Below are 13,245 nucleotides of genomic sequence, written 5' to 3'. Positions count from 1 at the left end.
TAAAGCCTTCATTTGTTATAATTTTGAGTATTGCGGCTTATAGCTTAAGATGACCCCAAATAAAAAATCTCTGAAAAATAAGAATTTACTTACCGATAATTCTATTTCTCATAGTCCGTAGTGGATGCTGGGAACTCCGTAAGGACCATGGGGAATAGCGGCTCCGCAGGAGACTGGGCACAAAAAGTAAAAGCTTTAGACTAGCTGGTGTGCACTGGCTCCTCCCCCTATGACCCTCCTCCAAGCCTCAGTTAAGATACTGTGCCCGGACGAGCGTACATAATAAGGAAGGATCTTGAATCCCGGGTAAGACTCATACCAGCCACACCAATCACACCGTACAACTCGTGATCTGAACCCAGTTAACAGTATGATAACCGTAGGAGCCTCTGAAAAGATGTCTTCCAACAATAAACAACCCGATTTGTTTGTAACAATAACTATATACAAGTATTGCAGACAATCCGCACTTGGGATGGGCGCCCAGCATCCACTACGGACTATGAGAAATAGAATTATCGGTAAGTAAATTCTTATTTTCTCTGACGTCCTAGTGGATGCTGGGAACTCCGTAAGGACCATGGGGATTATACCAAAGCTCCCAAACGGGCGGGAGAGTGCGGATGACTCTGCAGCACCGAATGAGAGAACTCCAGGTCCTCCTCAGCCAGGGTATCAAATTTGTAGAATTTAGCAAACGTGTTTGCCCCTGACCAAGTAGCTGCTCGGCAAAGTTGTAAAGCAGAGACCCCTCGGGCAGCCGCCCAAGATGAGCCCACCTTCCTTGTGGAATGGGCTTTTACAGATTTTGGCTGTGGCAGGCCTGCCACAGAATGTGCAAGTTGAATTGTACTACAAATCCAACGAGCAATCGTCTGCTTAGAAGCAGGAGCACCCAGCTTGTTGGGTGCATACAGTATAAACAGCGAGTCAGATTTTCTGACTCCAGCCGTCCTGGAAACATATTTTCAGGGCCCTGACTACGTCCAGCAACTTGGAGTCCTCCAAGTCCCTAGTAGCCACAGGTACCACAATAGGTTGATTCATGTGAAACGCTGAAACCACCTTAGGGAGAAATTGAGGACGAGTCCTCAATTCCGCCCTATCCGAATGAAATATCAGGTAAGGGCTTTTATAGGATAAAGCCGCCAATTCTGATACGTGCCTGGCTGAAGCCAGGGCCAACAGCATTACCACTTTCCATGTGAGATATTTCAAATCCACTGTGGCAAGTGGTTCAAACCAATGTGATTTTAGGAACCCTAAAACTACATTGAGATCCCAAGGTGCCACTGGAGGCACAAAAGGAGGCTGTATATGCAGTACCCCTTTGACAAACGTCTGAACTTCAGGCACTGAAGCCAGTTCTTTCTGGAAGAAGATCGACAGGGCCGAAATTTGAACCTTAATGGATCCTAATTTTAGGCCCATAGACAATCCTGCTTGCAGGAAATGTAGGAAACGACCCAGTTGAAATTCCTCCGTAGGGGCCTTCTTGGCCTCACACCACGCAACATATTTTCGCCAAATGCGATGATAATGTTTTGCAGTTACATCCTTCCTGGCCTTGATCAGGGTAGGGATGACTTCATCTGGAATGCCTTTTTCCTTCAGGATCCGGCGTTCAACCGCCATGCCGTCAAACGCAGCCGCGGTAAGTCTTGGAACAGACAAGGTCCCTGCTGGAGCAGGTCCTTCCTTAGAGGTAGAGGCCACGGGTCCTCCGTGAGCATCTCTTGCAGCTCTGGGTACCAAGTTCTTCTTGGCCAATCCGGAGCCACGAGTATCGTTCTTACTCCTCTCCTTCTTATGATTCTCGGTACTTTTGGTATGAGAGGAAGAGGAGGGAACACATATACCGACTGGAACACCCACGGAGTTACCAGAGCGTCCACCGCTATTGCCTGAGGGTCCCTTGACCTGGCGCAATATCTGTCCAATTTCTTGTTGAGACGGGACGCCATCATGTCCACCTTTGGTTTTTCCCAACGGTTTACAATCACTTGGAAGACTTCTGGATGAAGTCCCCACTCCCCCGGGAGAAGGTCGTGTCTGCTGAGGAAGTCTGCTTCCCAGTTGTCCACTCCCGGAATGAACACTGCTGACAGTGCTATCAAATGATTTTCCGCCCAGCGGAGAATCCTTGCAGCTTCGGCCATTGCCCTCCTGCTTCTTGTGCCGCCCTGTCTGTTTACGTGGGCGACAGCCGTGATGTTGTCCGACTGGATCAATACCGGTTGACCCTGAAGCAGAGGCCTTGCTTGACTTAGGGCATTGTAAATGGCCCTTAGCTCTAGGATATTTATGTGAAGAGACGTTTCCATGCTTGATCACAAGCCCTGGAAATTTCTTCCCTGTGTGACTGCTCCCCAGCCTCTCAGGCTGGCATCCGTGGTTACCAGCATCCAATCCTGAATGCCGAATCTGCGGCCCTCTAGAAGATGAGCCTTCTGTAACCACCACAGGAGAGATACCCTTGTCCTTGGAGATAGGGTTATCCGCTGATGCATCTGAAGATGCGATCCGGACCATTTGTCCAGCAGATCCCACTGAAAAGTTCTTGCATGGAATCTTCCGAATGGAATCGCTTCGTAAGAAGCCACCATTTTTCCCAAGACTCTCGTGCACTGATGCACTGACACTTGTCCTGGTTTTAGGAGGTTCCTGACTAGCTCGGATAACTCCCTGGCCTTCTCCTCCGGTAGAAACACTTTTCTGGACTGTGTCCAGAATCATCCCTAGGAACAGTAGACGTGTTGTTGGAATCAGCTGTGATTTTGGGATATTTAGAATCCACCCGTGCTGACGTAGCACTACCTGAGATAGTGCTACTCCGACCTCTAACTGTTCCCTGGACCTTGCCCTTATCAGGAGATCGCCCAAGTAAGGGATAATTAATACGCCTTTTCTTCGAAGAAGAATCATTTCGGCCATTACCTTGGTAAAGACCCGTGGTGCCGTGGACAATCCAAACGGCAGCGTCTGAAACTGATAATGACAGTTTTGTATCACAAACCTGAGGTACCCTTGGTGAGAAGGGTAGATTGGGACATGGAGATAAGCATCCTTGATGTCTAGAGATACCATATAGTCCCCTTCTTCCAGGTTCGCTATCACTGCTCTGAGTGACTCCATCTGGAATTTGAACCTTTTTATGTAAGTGTTCAAAGATTTTAGATTTAAAATTGGTCTCACCGAGCTGTCCGGCTTCGGTACCACAAACAGCGTGGAATAATACCCCTTTCCCTGTTGTAGGAGGGGTACCTTGATTATCACCTGCTGGGAATACAGCTTGTGAATAGCTTCCAATACTGCCTCCCTGTCGGAGGGAGACGTTGGTAGAGCAGACTTCAGGAACCGGCGAGGGGGAGACGTCTCGAATTCCAATTTGTACCCCTGTGATACTACCTGCAGGATCCAGGGGTCCACTTGCGAGTGAGCCCACTGCGCGCTGAAATTCTTGAGACGGCCCCCCACCGTGCCCGAGTCTGCTTGCAGAGCCCCAGCGTCATGCTGAGGACTTGGCAGAAGCGGGGGAGGGCTTCTGCTCCTGGGAAGAGGCTGCATGGCGGGAAAGGGTATAGTGCCAATAATTTATTAGAAATCAGCAGTTTATCGGGGGAAACCCACGCTTTATCACACACCTCATTTAATTCATCTGACTCAGGAAAAACCACTGGTAGTTTTTTCACACCCCACATAATACCCTTTTTTGTGGTACTTGTAGTGTCAGAAATGTTCAATGCCTCCTTCATTGCCGTGATCATGTAACGTGTGGCCCTACTGGACATTACGTTTGTCTCGTCACCGTCAACACTGGATTTAGTATCCGTGTCAGGGTCTGTGTCGACCATCTGAGGTAACGGGCGTTTTAGCGCCCCTGACGGTGTCTGAGACGCCTGAACAGGCACTAATTGATTTGTCGGCTGTCTCATGTCAGTTTTTTGCAAAGTGCTGACATTGTCACGTAATTCTTTAATTACTACCATCCAGTCAGGTGTCGACTCCCTAGGGGGTGACATCACTAACACAGGCAATTGCTCTGCTTCCACATCATTTTCCTCCTCATACATGTCGACACAATCGTACCGACACCCAGCACACACACAGGGAATGCTCTGATAGAGGACAGGACCCCACTAGCCCTTTGGGGAGACAGAGGGAGAGTTTGCCAGCACACACCAGAGCGCTATATATATATATATATATATATATATATATATATATATATATATATATACATACACAGGGATAACCTTCTATAACAGGGAGTAACACTTATATCTGCTGTATTTATATATTAGCTGCCAATAGTGCCCCCCTCTCTGTTTTACCCTGTTTCTGTAGTGCAGGACTGCAGGGGAGAGTCAGGGAGCCGTCCTTCCAGCGGAGCTGTGAAAGAAAATGGCGCTTGTGTGCTGAGGAGAAAGGCTCCGCCCCCTTCACGGCGGCCTTTTCTCCCGCTTTTTTCAGGAAACTGGCAGGGGATAAATGCATCCATATAGCCCAGGAGCTATATGTGATGCATTTTTTTTAACCATATAAGGTTTTTATATCGTTTTTATTGCGTCTCAGGGCGCTCCCCCCCAGTGCCCTGCACCCTCAGTGACCGGAGTGTGAAGTGTGCTGAGAGCAATGGCGCACAGCTGCAGTGCTGTGCGCTACCTTATTTGAAGACAGGAACGTCTTCTGCCGCCGCTTTCTCCGGACCTCTTCGCTCTTCTGGCTCTGTAAGGGGGCCGGCGGCGCGGCTCCGGGACCCATCCAGGCTGAACCTGTGATCGTCCCTCTGGAGCTAATGTCCAGTAGCCAAGAAGCCCAATCCACTCTGCAGTCAGGTGAGTTCGCTTCTTCTCCCCTTAGTCCCACGATGCAGTGAGCCTGTTGCCAGCAGGACTCACTGAAAATAAAAAACCTATTTAAACTTTTACTTCTAAGCAGCTCAGGAGAGCCACCTAGCTTGCACCCTTCTCGTTCGGGCACAAAAATCTAACTGAGGCTTGGAGGAGGGTCATAGGGGGAGGAGCCAGTGCACACCAGCTAGTCTAAAGCTTTTACTTTTTGTGCCCAGTCTCCTGCGGAGCCGCTATTCCCCATGGTCCTTACGGAGTTCCCAGCATCCACTAGGACGTCAGAGAAATTAGAATTAAAAAAAAAAAAAAAAAAAAAAAGAAGATGTTAAATACAGAAATGTCAGCACTCTGAAAAGTATAATCATGCATATGTACTCAGTACTTGGTTTGGGCCCCTTTTGCATTAATTAATGCCTCAATGCCTTGTGCTGTGGATTCTATCAGCCTGTGGCACTGCTGAGGTGTTATGGAAGACCAGGATGCTTTAATAGCAGCCTTCAGCTTTTCTGCATTGTCATTACTGAAATAAGTGAACTTTTGCACGATATTCTAATTTTCTGAGTTTCACCTGTATGTGAACTATTATTCTTTGCTGTACACGTAATACGGATTTCAAACAGCAGATGGTGCTTAGGTAAAACTGCACTACGCATGCTTGCCTTCTGTATGGCAATGTTATATTTAATAAAGTGGCAAACGTAGTAGTACCCACACCTATTAGTCTCGTTGTTATAGAACAAATAATCCCAGCATACCTAGCACAGGTACTGGTAAAGGATTTCAGGAATTGGCTTCACTGACTATTTTCAGAATTATATTTCTACAGTGCATATACAGTTCCCACAGTCAATAAAAAACAAGGTTATTAGATTTGCGTTTAAAAAGGTATGACATATGTGGAGCCAGAAACTTTCAAATGCTCAAGCATATTACATGAAGCAGCTGTACATAGGTCACCCAGCAGATGTGCTATGTAATAAGATTTTACTTACCGATAAATCTATTTCTCGTAGTCCGTAGTGGATGCTGGGACTCCGTAAGGACCATGGGGATATAGCAGCTCCGCAGGAGACAGGGCACAAAATAAAAGCTTAAGGATCAGGTGGTGTGCACTGGCTCCTCCCCCTATGACCCTCCTCCAAGCCTCAGTTAGGATACTGTGCCCGGACGAGCGTACATAATAAGGAAGGATATTGAATCCCGGGTAAGACTCATACCAGCCACACCGTACAACTTGTGATCTGAACCCAGTTAACAGTATGATAAACGCAAAGGAGCCTCTGAAAAGATGGCTCACAACAATAATAACCCGAATTTTTGTAACAATAACTATATACAAGTATTGCAGACAATCCGCACTAGGGATGGGCGCCCAGCATCCACTACGGACTACGAGAAATAGATTTATCGGTAAGTAAAATCTTATTTTCTCTGACGTCCTAGTGGATGCTGGGACTCCGTAAGGACCATGGGGATTATACCAAAGCTCCCAAACGGGCGGGAGAGTGCGGATGACTCTGCAGCACCGAATGAGAGAACTCCAGGTCCTCCTCAGCCAGGGTATCAAATTTGTAGAATTTAGCAAACGTGTTTGCCCCTGACCAAGTAGCTGCTCGGCAAAGTTGTAAAGCCGAGACCCCTCGGGCAGCCGCCCAAGATGAGCCCACCTTCCTTGTGGAATGGGCTTTTACTGATTTTGGCTGTGGCAATCCTGCCACAGAATGTGCAAGCTGAATTGTACTACAAATCCAACGAGCAATCGTCTGCTTAGAAGCAGGAGCACCCAGCTTGTTGGGTGCATACAGGATAAACAGCGAGTCAGATTTTCTGACTCCAGCCGTCCTGGAAACATATTTTCAAGGCCCTGACAACGTCAAGCAACTTAGAGTCCTCTAAGTCCCTGGTAGCCGCAGGTACCACAATAGGTTGGTTCATGTGAAATGCAGAAACCACCTTAGGTAGAAATTGAGGACGAGTCCTCAATTCCGCCCTGTCAGAATGAAATATCAAGTAAGGGCTTTTATATGATAAAGCCGCCAATTCTGACACACGCCTGGCTGAAGCCAAGGCTAACAGCATCGACACCTTCCATGTGAGATATTTTAAGTCCACAGTGGAAAGTGGTTCAAACCAATGTGACTTTAGAAAACTCAACACCACATTGAGATCCCAAGGTGCCACTGGAGGCACAAAAGGAGGCTGTATGTGCAGCACCCCTTTTACAAATGTCTGAACTTCAGGTACTGAAGCCAGTTCTTTCTGGAAGAAAATCGACAGGGCCGAAATTTGAACCTTAATGGACCCTAATTTTAAGCCCATAGACAGTCCTGTTTGCAGGAAATGAAGGAAACGACCCAGTTGAAATTCCTCTGTAGGGGCCTTCTTGGCCTCACACCACGCAACATATTTACGCCAAATGCGGTGATAATGTTTTGCGGTTACGTCCTTCCTGGCTTTGACCAGAGTAGGGATGACTTCTTCTGGAATGCCTTTTTCCCTCAGGATCCGGCGTTCAACCGCCATGCCGTCAAACGCAGCCGCGGTAAGTCTTGGAACAGACAAGGCCCCTGCAGTAGCAGGTCCTTTCTTAGAGGTAGAGGCCACGGTTCGTCCGTGAGCATCTCTTGAAGTTCCGGGTACCAAGTCCGTCTTGGCCAATCCGGAACCACGAGTATAGTTCTTACTCCTCTCCTTCTTATGATTCTCAGTACTTTTGGTATGAGAGGCAGAGGAGGGAACACATACACTGACTGGTACACCCACGGCGTTACCAGAGCGTCCACTGCTATTTGCCTGAGGGTCCCTTGACCTGGCGCAATATCTGTCCAGTTTTTTGTTTAGACGTGACGCCATCATGTCCACCTTTGGTTTTTCCCAACGGTTTACAATCAGGTGGAAGACTTCTGGGTGAAGTCCCCACTCTCCCGGGTGAAGGTCGTGTCTGCTGAGGAAGTCTGCTTCCCAGTTGTCCACTCCCGGAATGAATACTGCTGACAGTGCTATCACATGATTTTCCGCCCAGCGAAGAATCCTTGCAGCTTCTGCCATTGCCCTCCTGCTTCTCGTGCCGCCCTGTCTGTTTACGTGGGCGACTGACGTGATGTTGTCCGATTGGATCAACACCGCCTGACCCTGAAGCAGAGGTTTTGCTTGACTTAGGGCATTGTAAATGGCCCTTAGTTCCAGAATGTTTATATGAAGAGACGTTTCCAAGCTTGACCACAGGCCCTGGAAATTCCTTCCCTGTGTGACTGCTCCCCAGCCTCTCAGGCTGGCATCCGTGGTTACCAGGATCCAATCCTGAATGCCAAATCTGCGGCCCTCTAGTAGATGAGCACTCTGCAGCCACCACAGGAGAGACACCCTTGTCCTTGGCGACAGGGTTATCCGCTGATGCATCTGCAGATGCGATCCGGACCATTTGTCCAGTAGATCCCACTGAAATGTTCTTGCATGGAATCTTCCGAATGGAATCGCTTCGTAAGAAGCCACCATTTTCCCCAGGACCCTCGTGCACTGATGCACTGAGACCTGTCCTGGTTTTAGGAGGTTCCTGACTAGCTCGGATAACTCCCTGGCCTTCTCCTCCGGGAGAAACACCTTCTTCTGGACTGTCCAGAATCATTCCTAGGAACAGTAGACGTGTCGTTGGAATCAGCTGCGATTTTGGAATATTTAGAATCCACCCGTGCTGACGTAACACTACCTGAGATAGTGCTACTCCGACTTCTAACTGTTCCCTGGATCTTGCCCTTATCAGGAGATCGTCCAAGTAAGGGATAATTGAAATGCCTTTTCTTCGTAGAAGAATCATTTCGGCCATTACCTTGGTAAAGACCCGAGGTGCCGTGGACAATCCAAACGGCAGCGTCTGAAACTGATAATGACAGTTTTGTACTACAAACCTGAGGTACCCTTGGTGAGAAGGGTATATCGGGACGTGGAGATAAGCATCTTTGATGTCCAGAGACACCATATAGTCCCCTTCTTCCAGGTTCGCTATCACTGCTCTGAGTGACTCCATCTTGAATTTGAACCTTTTTATGTAAGTGTTCAAGGATTTCAGATTTAAAATTGGTCTCACCGAGCCGTCCGGCTTCGGTACCACAAACAGCGTGGAATAATACCCCTTTCCTTGTTGCAGGAGGGGTACCTTGATTATCACCTGCTGGGAATACAGCTTGTGAATGGCTTCTAGAACTGCCTCCCTGTCGGAGGGAGACTTTAGTAAAGCAGACTTCAGGAAACGATGAGGGGGAAACGCCTCGAATTCCAGTTTGTACCCCTGCGATACTACCTGTAGAATCCAGGGATCCACTTGCGAGTGAGCCCACTGCGCGTTGAAATTTTTGAGACGGGCCCCCACCATATCCGAGTCTGCTTGTAAAGCCCCAGCGTCATGCTGAAGACTTGGCAGAAGCAGGGGAGGGCTTCTGCTCTTGGGAAGCGGCTGCATGGTGCAGTCTTTTTCCTCTTCCTCTGCCCCGGGGCAGAAAGGAGTGGCCTTTTGCTCGCTTGTACTTATGGGAACGAAAGGACTGAGATTGAAAAGACGGTGTCTTTTTCTGCTGATGTGGAGTGACCTGGGGTAAAAAGGTGGATTTTCCAGCCGTTGCCGTGGCCACCAGGTCCGATAGACCAGCCCCAAATAACTCCTCCCCTTTATACGGCAATACTTCCATGTGCGTTTGGAATCCGCATCCCCTGACCACTGTCGCGTCCACAACGCTCTTCTGGCAGAGATGGACATAGCACTTACTCTTGATGCCAGGGTGCAAATATCCCTCTGTGCATCACGCATATATAATAATGCATCCTTTAAATGTTCTATAGTTAACAAAATATTGTCCCTATCCAGGGTATCAATATTCTCAGTCAGGGAATCCGACCATGCGACTCCAGCACTGCACATCCAGGCTGAGGCGATTGCTGGTCGCAGTATAACACCAGTATGTGTGTATATACTTTTTAGGATATTTTCCAGCCTTCTATCAGCTGGTTCTTTGAGGGTAGCCGTATCAGGAGACGGTAACGCTACTTGTTTAGATAAACGTGTGAGCGCCTTATCTACCCTAGGGGGTGTTTCCCAACGCGCCCTAACCTCTGGCGGGAAAGGATATAATGCTAATAATTTTTTAGAAATTAGCGGTTTTGGTGGCTTCGACGGACATGGAGTAGCACACAGACTGTGTGTCTCTCCAGCTATTAAACTCCTGCACCAATATCCTGTGTCCCCCCCTGGGCCTGCAATCCACCCCAATATCAGCATTATAGTGTAGGGGTACCCCTGGCCCGCTTGGAGACTTGCCAGCAAACTACCCTCTGAATTAGAGTGACTGCGGTGTGCGGGGGGCCCCGGGCCTGCTACTACACGTGGGTAGCTGACATCCTGCTGCCCGCACAGAGACCTGCACCCGCCTCCCGTCTTCCCTACTGAGACCTGCTGTCACCTCCACCGGGCTCCCGTCCTGGGCACTGATTGCCGGGTCCGCGGCTTCCTGCTGCCGCCACAGAGACCTGCATCCGGCTCCCGTCATCCCGCACCGAGACCTGCTCCCGTCCTCGCCGGGTCCGCGGCTTCCCCTCTGTGGCGCCTCTCCTGCTGTGCTCCGGCGGGCGAACTCTCCCCCGGCCGCTGCAGCACCACGTGACCCGCCGCCGCTCTCTCTCCCTGCTCGCTCCGGCGGCCCCGGCTTGTGCCCTCCGGCTCCTGCACTGTGCTCTGCCGCTGGGGAGGAGGTACACGGCACGGCTGAATTTATAAGTGCCTGTGCCCTCCCCATAATACTAATACTGATGCCTAGTTGAGCTTTGCTCCATCAGGATAGGGAGCAGTGCAGTTAACCCCTGCAGATCCTGTAACACCCTGTAACACGCTGGTCAACCCCAGCCTCCCAGCACACACTTCCCTTCAATTTATTGTGCCTCATATGCTGAGAGGGAAGGAAAGATTTCTATATATCCTCCCGCAAATATTTATTCTGTGCTAACTGAGGCTCCCGGTATTATACACGGTCACTGAACAGTTCTGGTATACTATACTTACCCGTAAGCAGCGACTGGATAATTCTGATATACTACATTCAGTTATTCCTTGGCCGTCCCTGGACAGTTCTTGATATACTATTTCATATATTCTTGCCTCCTGCTGCCCGATCGGCCATAATGGTCAAGCCGCATCAGTCTGCCGCGGCCGCGGCGAAGTTGGAAAAGTATGTCAGAAATCCGCCGACGCGGTCCCAACAGGGTGGGGAGGTGCAGTCGACCTCAGCGCCGCCCTCCCCGTCGGCTGGCTCCTCATCTGCGGATGCCGCCGATGCTGCTCTGCAGAGGGTGCTGGATGCGGTCACGGCCAGTGAAGCCCGCTTGGCCGACAGGATCGGTCAGGTCCAGTCGGATTTATCCATTATACACCAGGACCTTCGGCGGGTGCGAGAGAGGGTTGGTGAGGTTGAGACGCGCACCTCCACGCTGGAAGACACTGTTACGCCTCTCGGTAGACGCACTTCTGCTCTGGAGTCCCAGATGATGGATGTACATAGAAAGATGACGGATATGGAGGGGAGATTGCGGCGAAACAATGTCCGTTTCGTCGGACTCCCGGAGAAAGAAGAGGGTGCTTCCCCTGAAAAATTTCTTGAACGCTGGCTGTTGGATGTATTTGGAGCGGAGGAGTTCACTTCACATTTCGCAGTGGAACGCGCCCATAGGGTCCCGATGCGCCCATTACCTCCAGGGGCACCTCCCCGTACATTTATTGCCAAGCTCCTCCACTACCGGGATAGAGATGTGATTCTGAGACTGGCCCGCACCAAGGGTCCCCTTAAGTGGAAAGGTTCCCCAGTGTCAGTCTTTCCGGATTTTGCTGTCGATGTCCAGAAGGATAGAGCGCAGTTTGTCCCTGTGAAACGCAGGCTGCGTGAATTGAATATCCCCTATGCCATGCTCTTTCCGTCTAAACTGCGGGTGGTCTCGGATGGGGAAACAAAATTCTTCACGACCCCTCGCGAAGCATCAATGTGGCTGGACGGACGCTTTCCGGCACGGCGAGCGCTTGCTGCTGATTGAACTTATGTGTTTGATTTCCCTACTTGCAAGTATACTGCTTAGTTTATGCTCGATATGTTATTGTTATGTTGTCTTGGGAGGGATGTATAGTTGTTTGTGGTTATGTTCCGTATGATTCCCTGCAAGATGTCAGTTTGGCTGGAGGGACACTTTTCAAATGGGGGAGCAATGGCTGCTGATTGCACTCCTGTCTCGGATTTCTCAGCTAAGTCAGTGCGCCACTGTTTGTAATGTGCTGCTATGTGATTTACGGAGGGCTATCTGCGGCCCTTACGGGCCTTTACTGGGAGGGGGTGGCTTTGTGGACGGGCGATTGGTAGAGGTTGCCTTTATGCTTATTTTGGGCCTTATGATCTCGGTGGTTGTTCTGCCATACAGTCCTCAAGGGGTTAACGGGTGCTCAGTTGGGGTGGGGGTAAAGGTCTAGGGGGGGATTGGTTTTGTTTTGAGTTTAGCTGGGGGATTTTCCTGTCTTATGGTCATTAAATTCTTGGCCCCCTTAGTGGATATAGGAATTTGACCTTAGTTGGTACTGGTGGAGTATGTTATTGGGCTCTCCGCCATAGTTGGGATTGTTAGCCCTTAGGGTGTTTTGTTGTTAGGGAATCAGGTATGCCGCTAGTTTTAGGTGGTATACGGGGTGGGGATGGGGGTTATTTTAGATTGTTAACATTCAGGTGTTCTTATTTTTTGCTGTGCAATGTGCTTATTTCCGCTGTGTTTATGTTGCAGCTGACTGCAGGCGTATCCTCTTTGGTATTCACTGGCGGTGGCTGGCCGCGGGTGCTATGCGAAATCACAACAATGCCCTGTTATGGCGTCGGTTAAGTTTCTGTCGTGGAATGTGCGGGGGATCAATGACAAGGTTAAGCGCTCCTTGATCCTTAGACAGATTAAATCTTATGCGTCGGATATTGTTTGCTTGATGGAAACCCACCTACTGGGTACTAAGATTATGTCCCTTAAAAAACCATGGGTGGGATGGGCTTACCATTCTATGCATACAGCTGCGTCCCGGGGAGTGTCGATTCTAATTAGGAAATCTGTTCCCTTTGTGCTTGACTCTGTGCAAACAGATCAATGGGGTAGATATGTATTTCTTAAGTGCAGAATTAACTCCGTCCCCTTGTTATTGCTGGCTGTGTATGTACCCCCTCCATACTCGCACGATGTCCTTAAAAAGGCATCTGTCTTTATGGCTGCTTCCCCTGACATACCCGTTATCTGTATGGGGGACTTTAACAATGTTTTAAATCATGAGTTGGATAGGTTGTCCAGGGTGTCCTCCAACCCGCGACCCGGGAACTCCCCGTTTGCAGACACT

General features: G+C 49.4%; 1 protein-coding gene across 1 annotated transcript in view; it reads right to left on the bottom strand.

Moving 5' to 3' along the window:
* The window catches only part of LOC134949046 (uncharacterized), a 161,096-nt gene that overhangs the window by 83,165 nt on the left and 64,686 nt on the right, over positions 1 to 13,245 (bottom strand). The window lies entirely within an intron of this gene.

The sequence above is a fragment of the Pseudophryne corroboree genome, chromosome 8 (assembly GCF_028390025.1).
Source record: "Pseudophryne corroboree isolate aPseCor3 chromosome 8, aPseCor3.hap2, whole genome shotgun sequence".
Classification (NCBI taxonomy): Eukaryota; Metazoa; Chordata; class Amphibia; order Anura; family Myobatrachidae; genus Pseudophryne; species Pseudophryne corroboree.
This window is presented reverse-complemented; position numbering and strand designations above follow the sequence as displayed.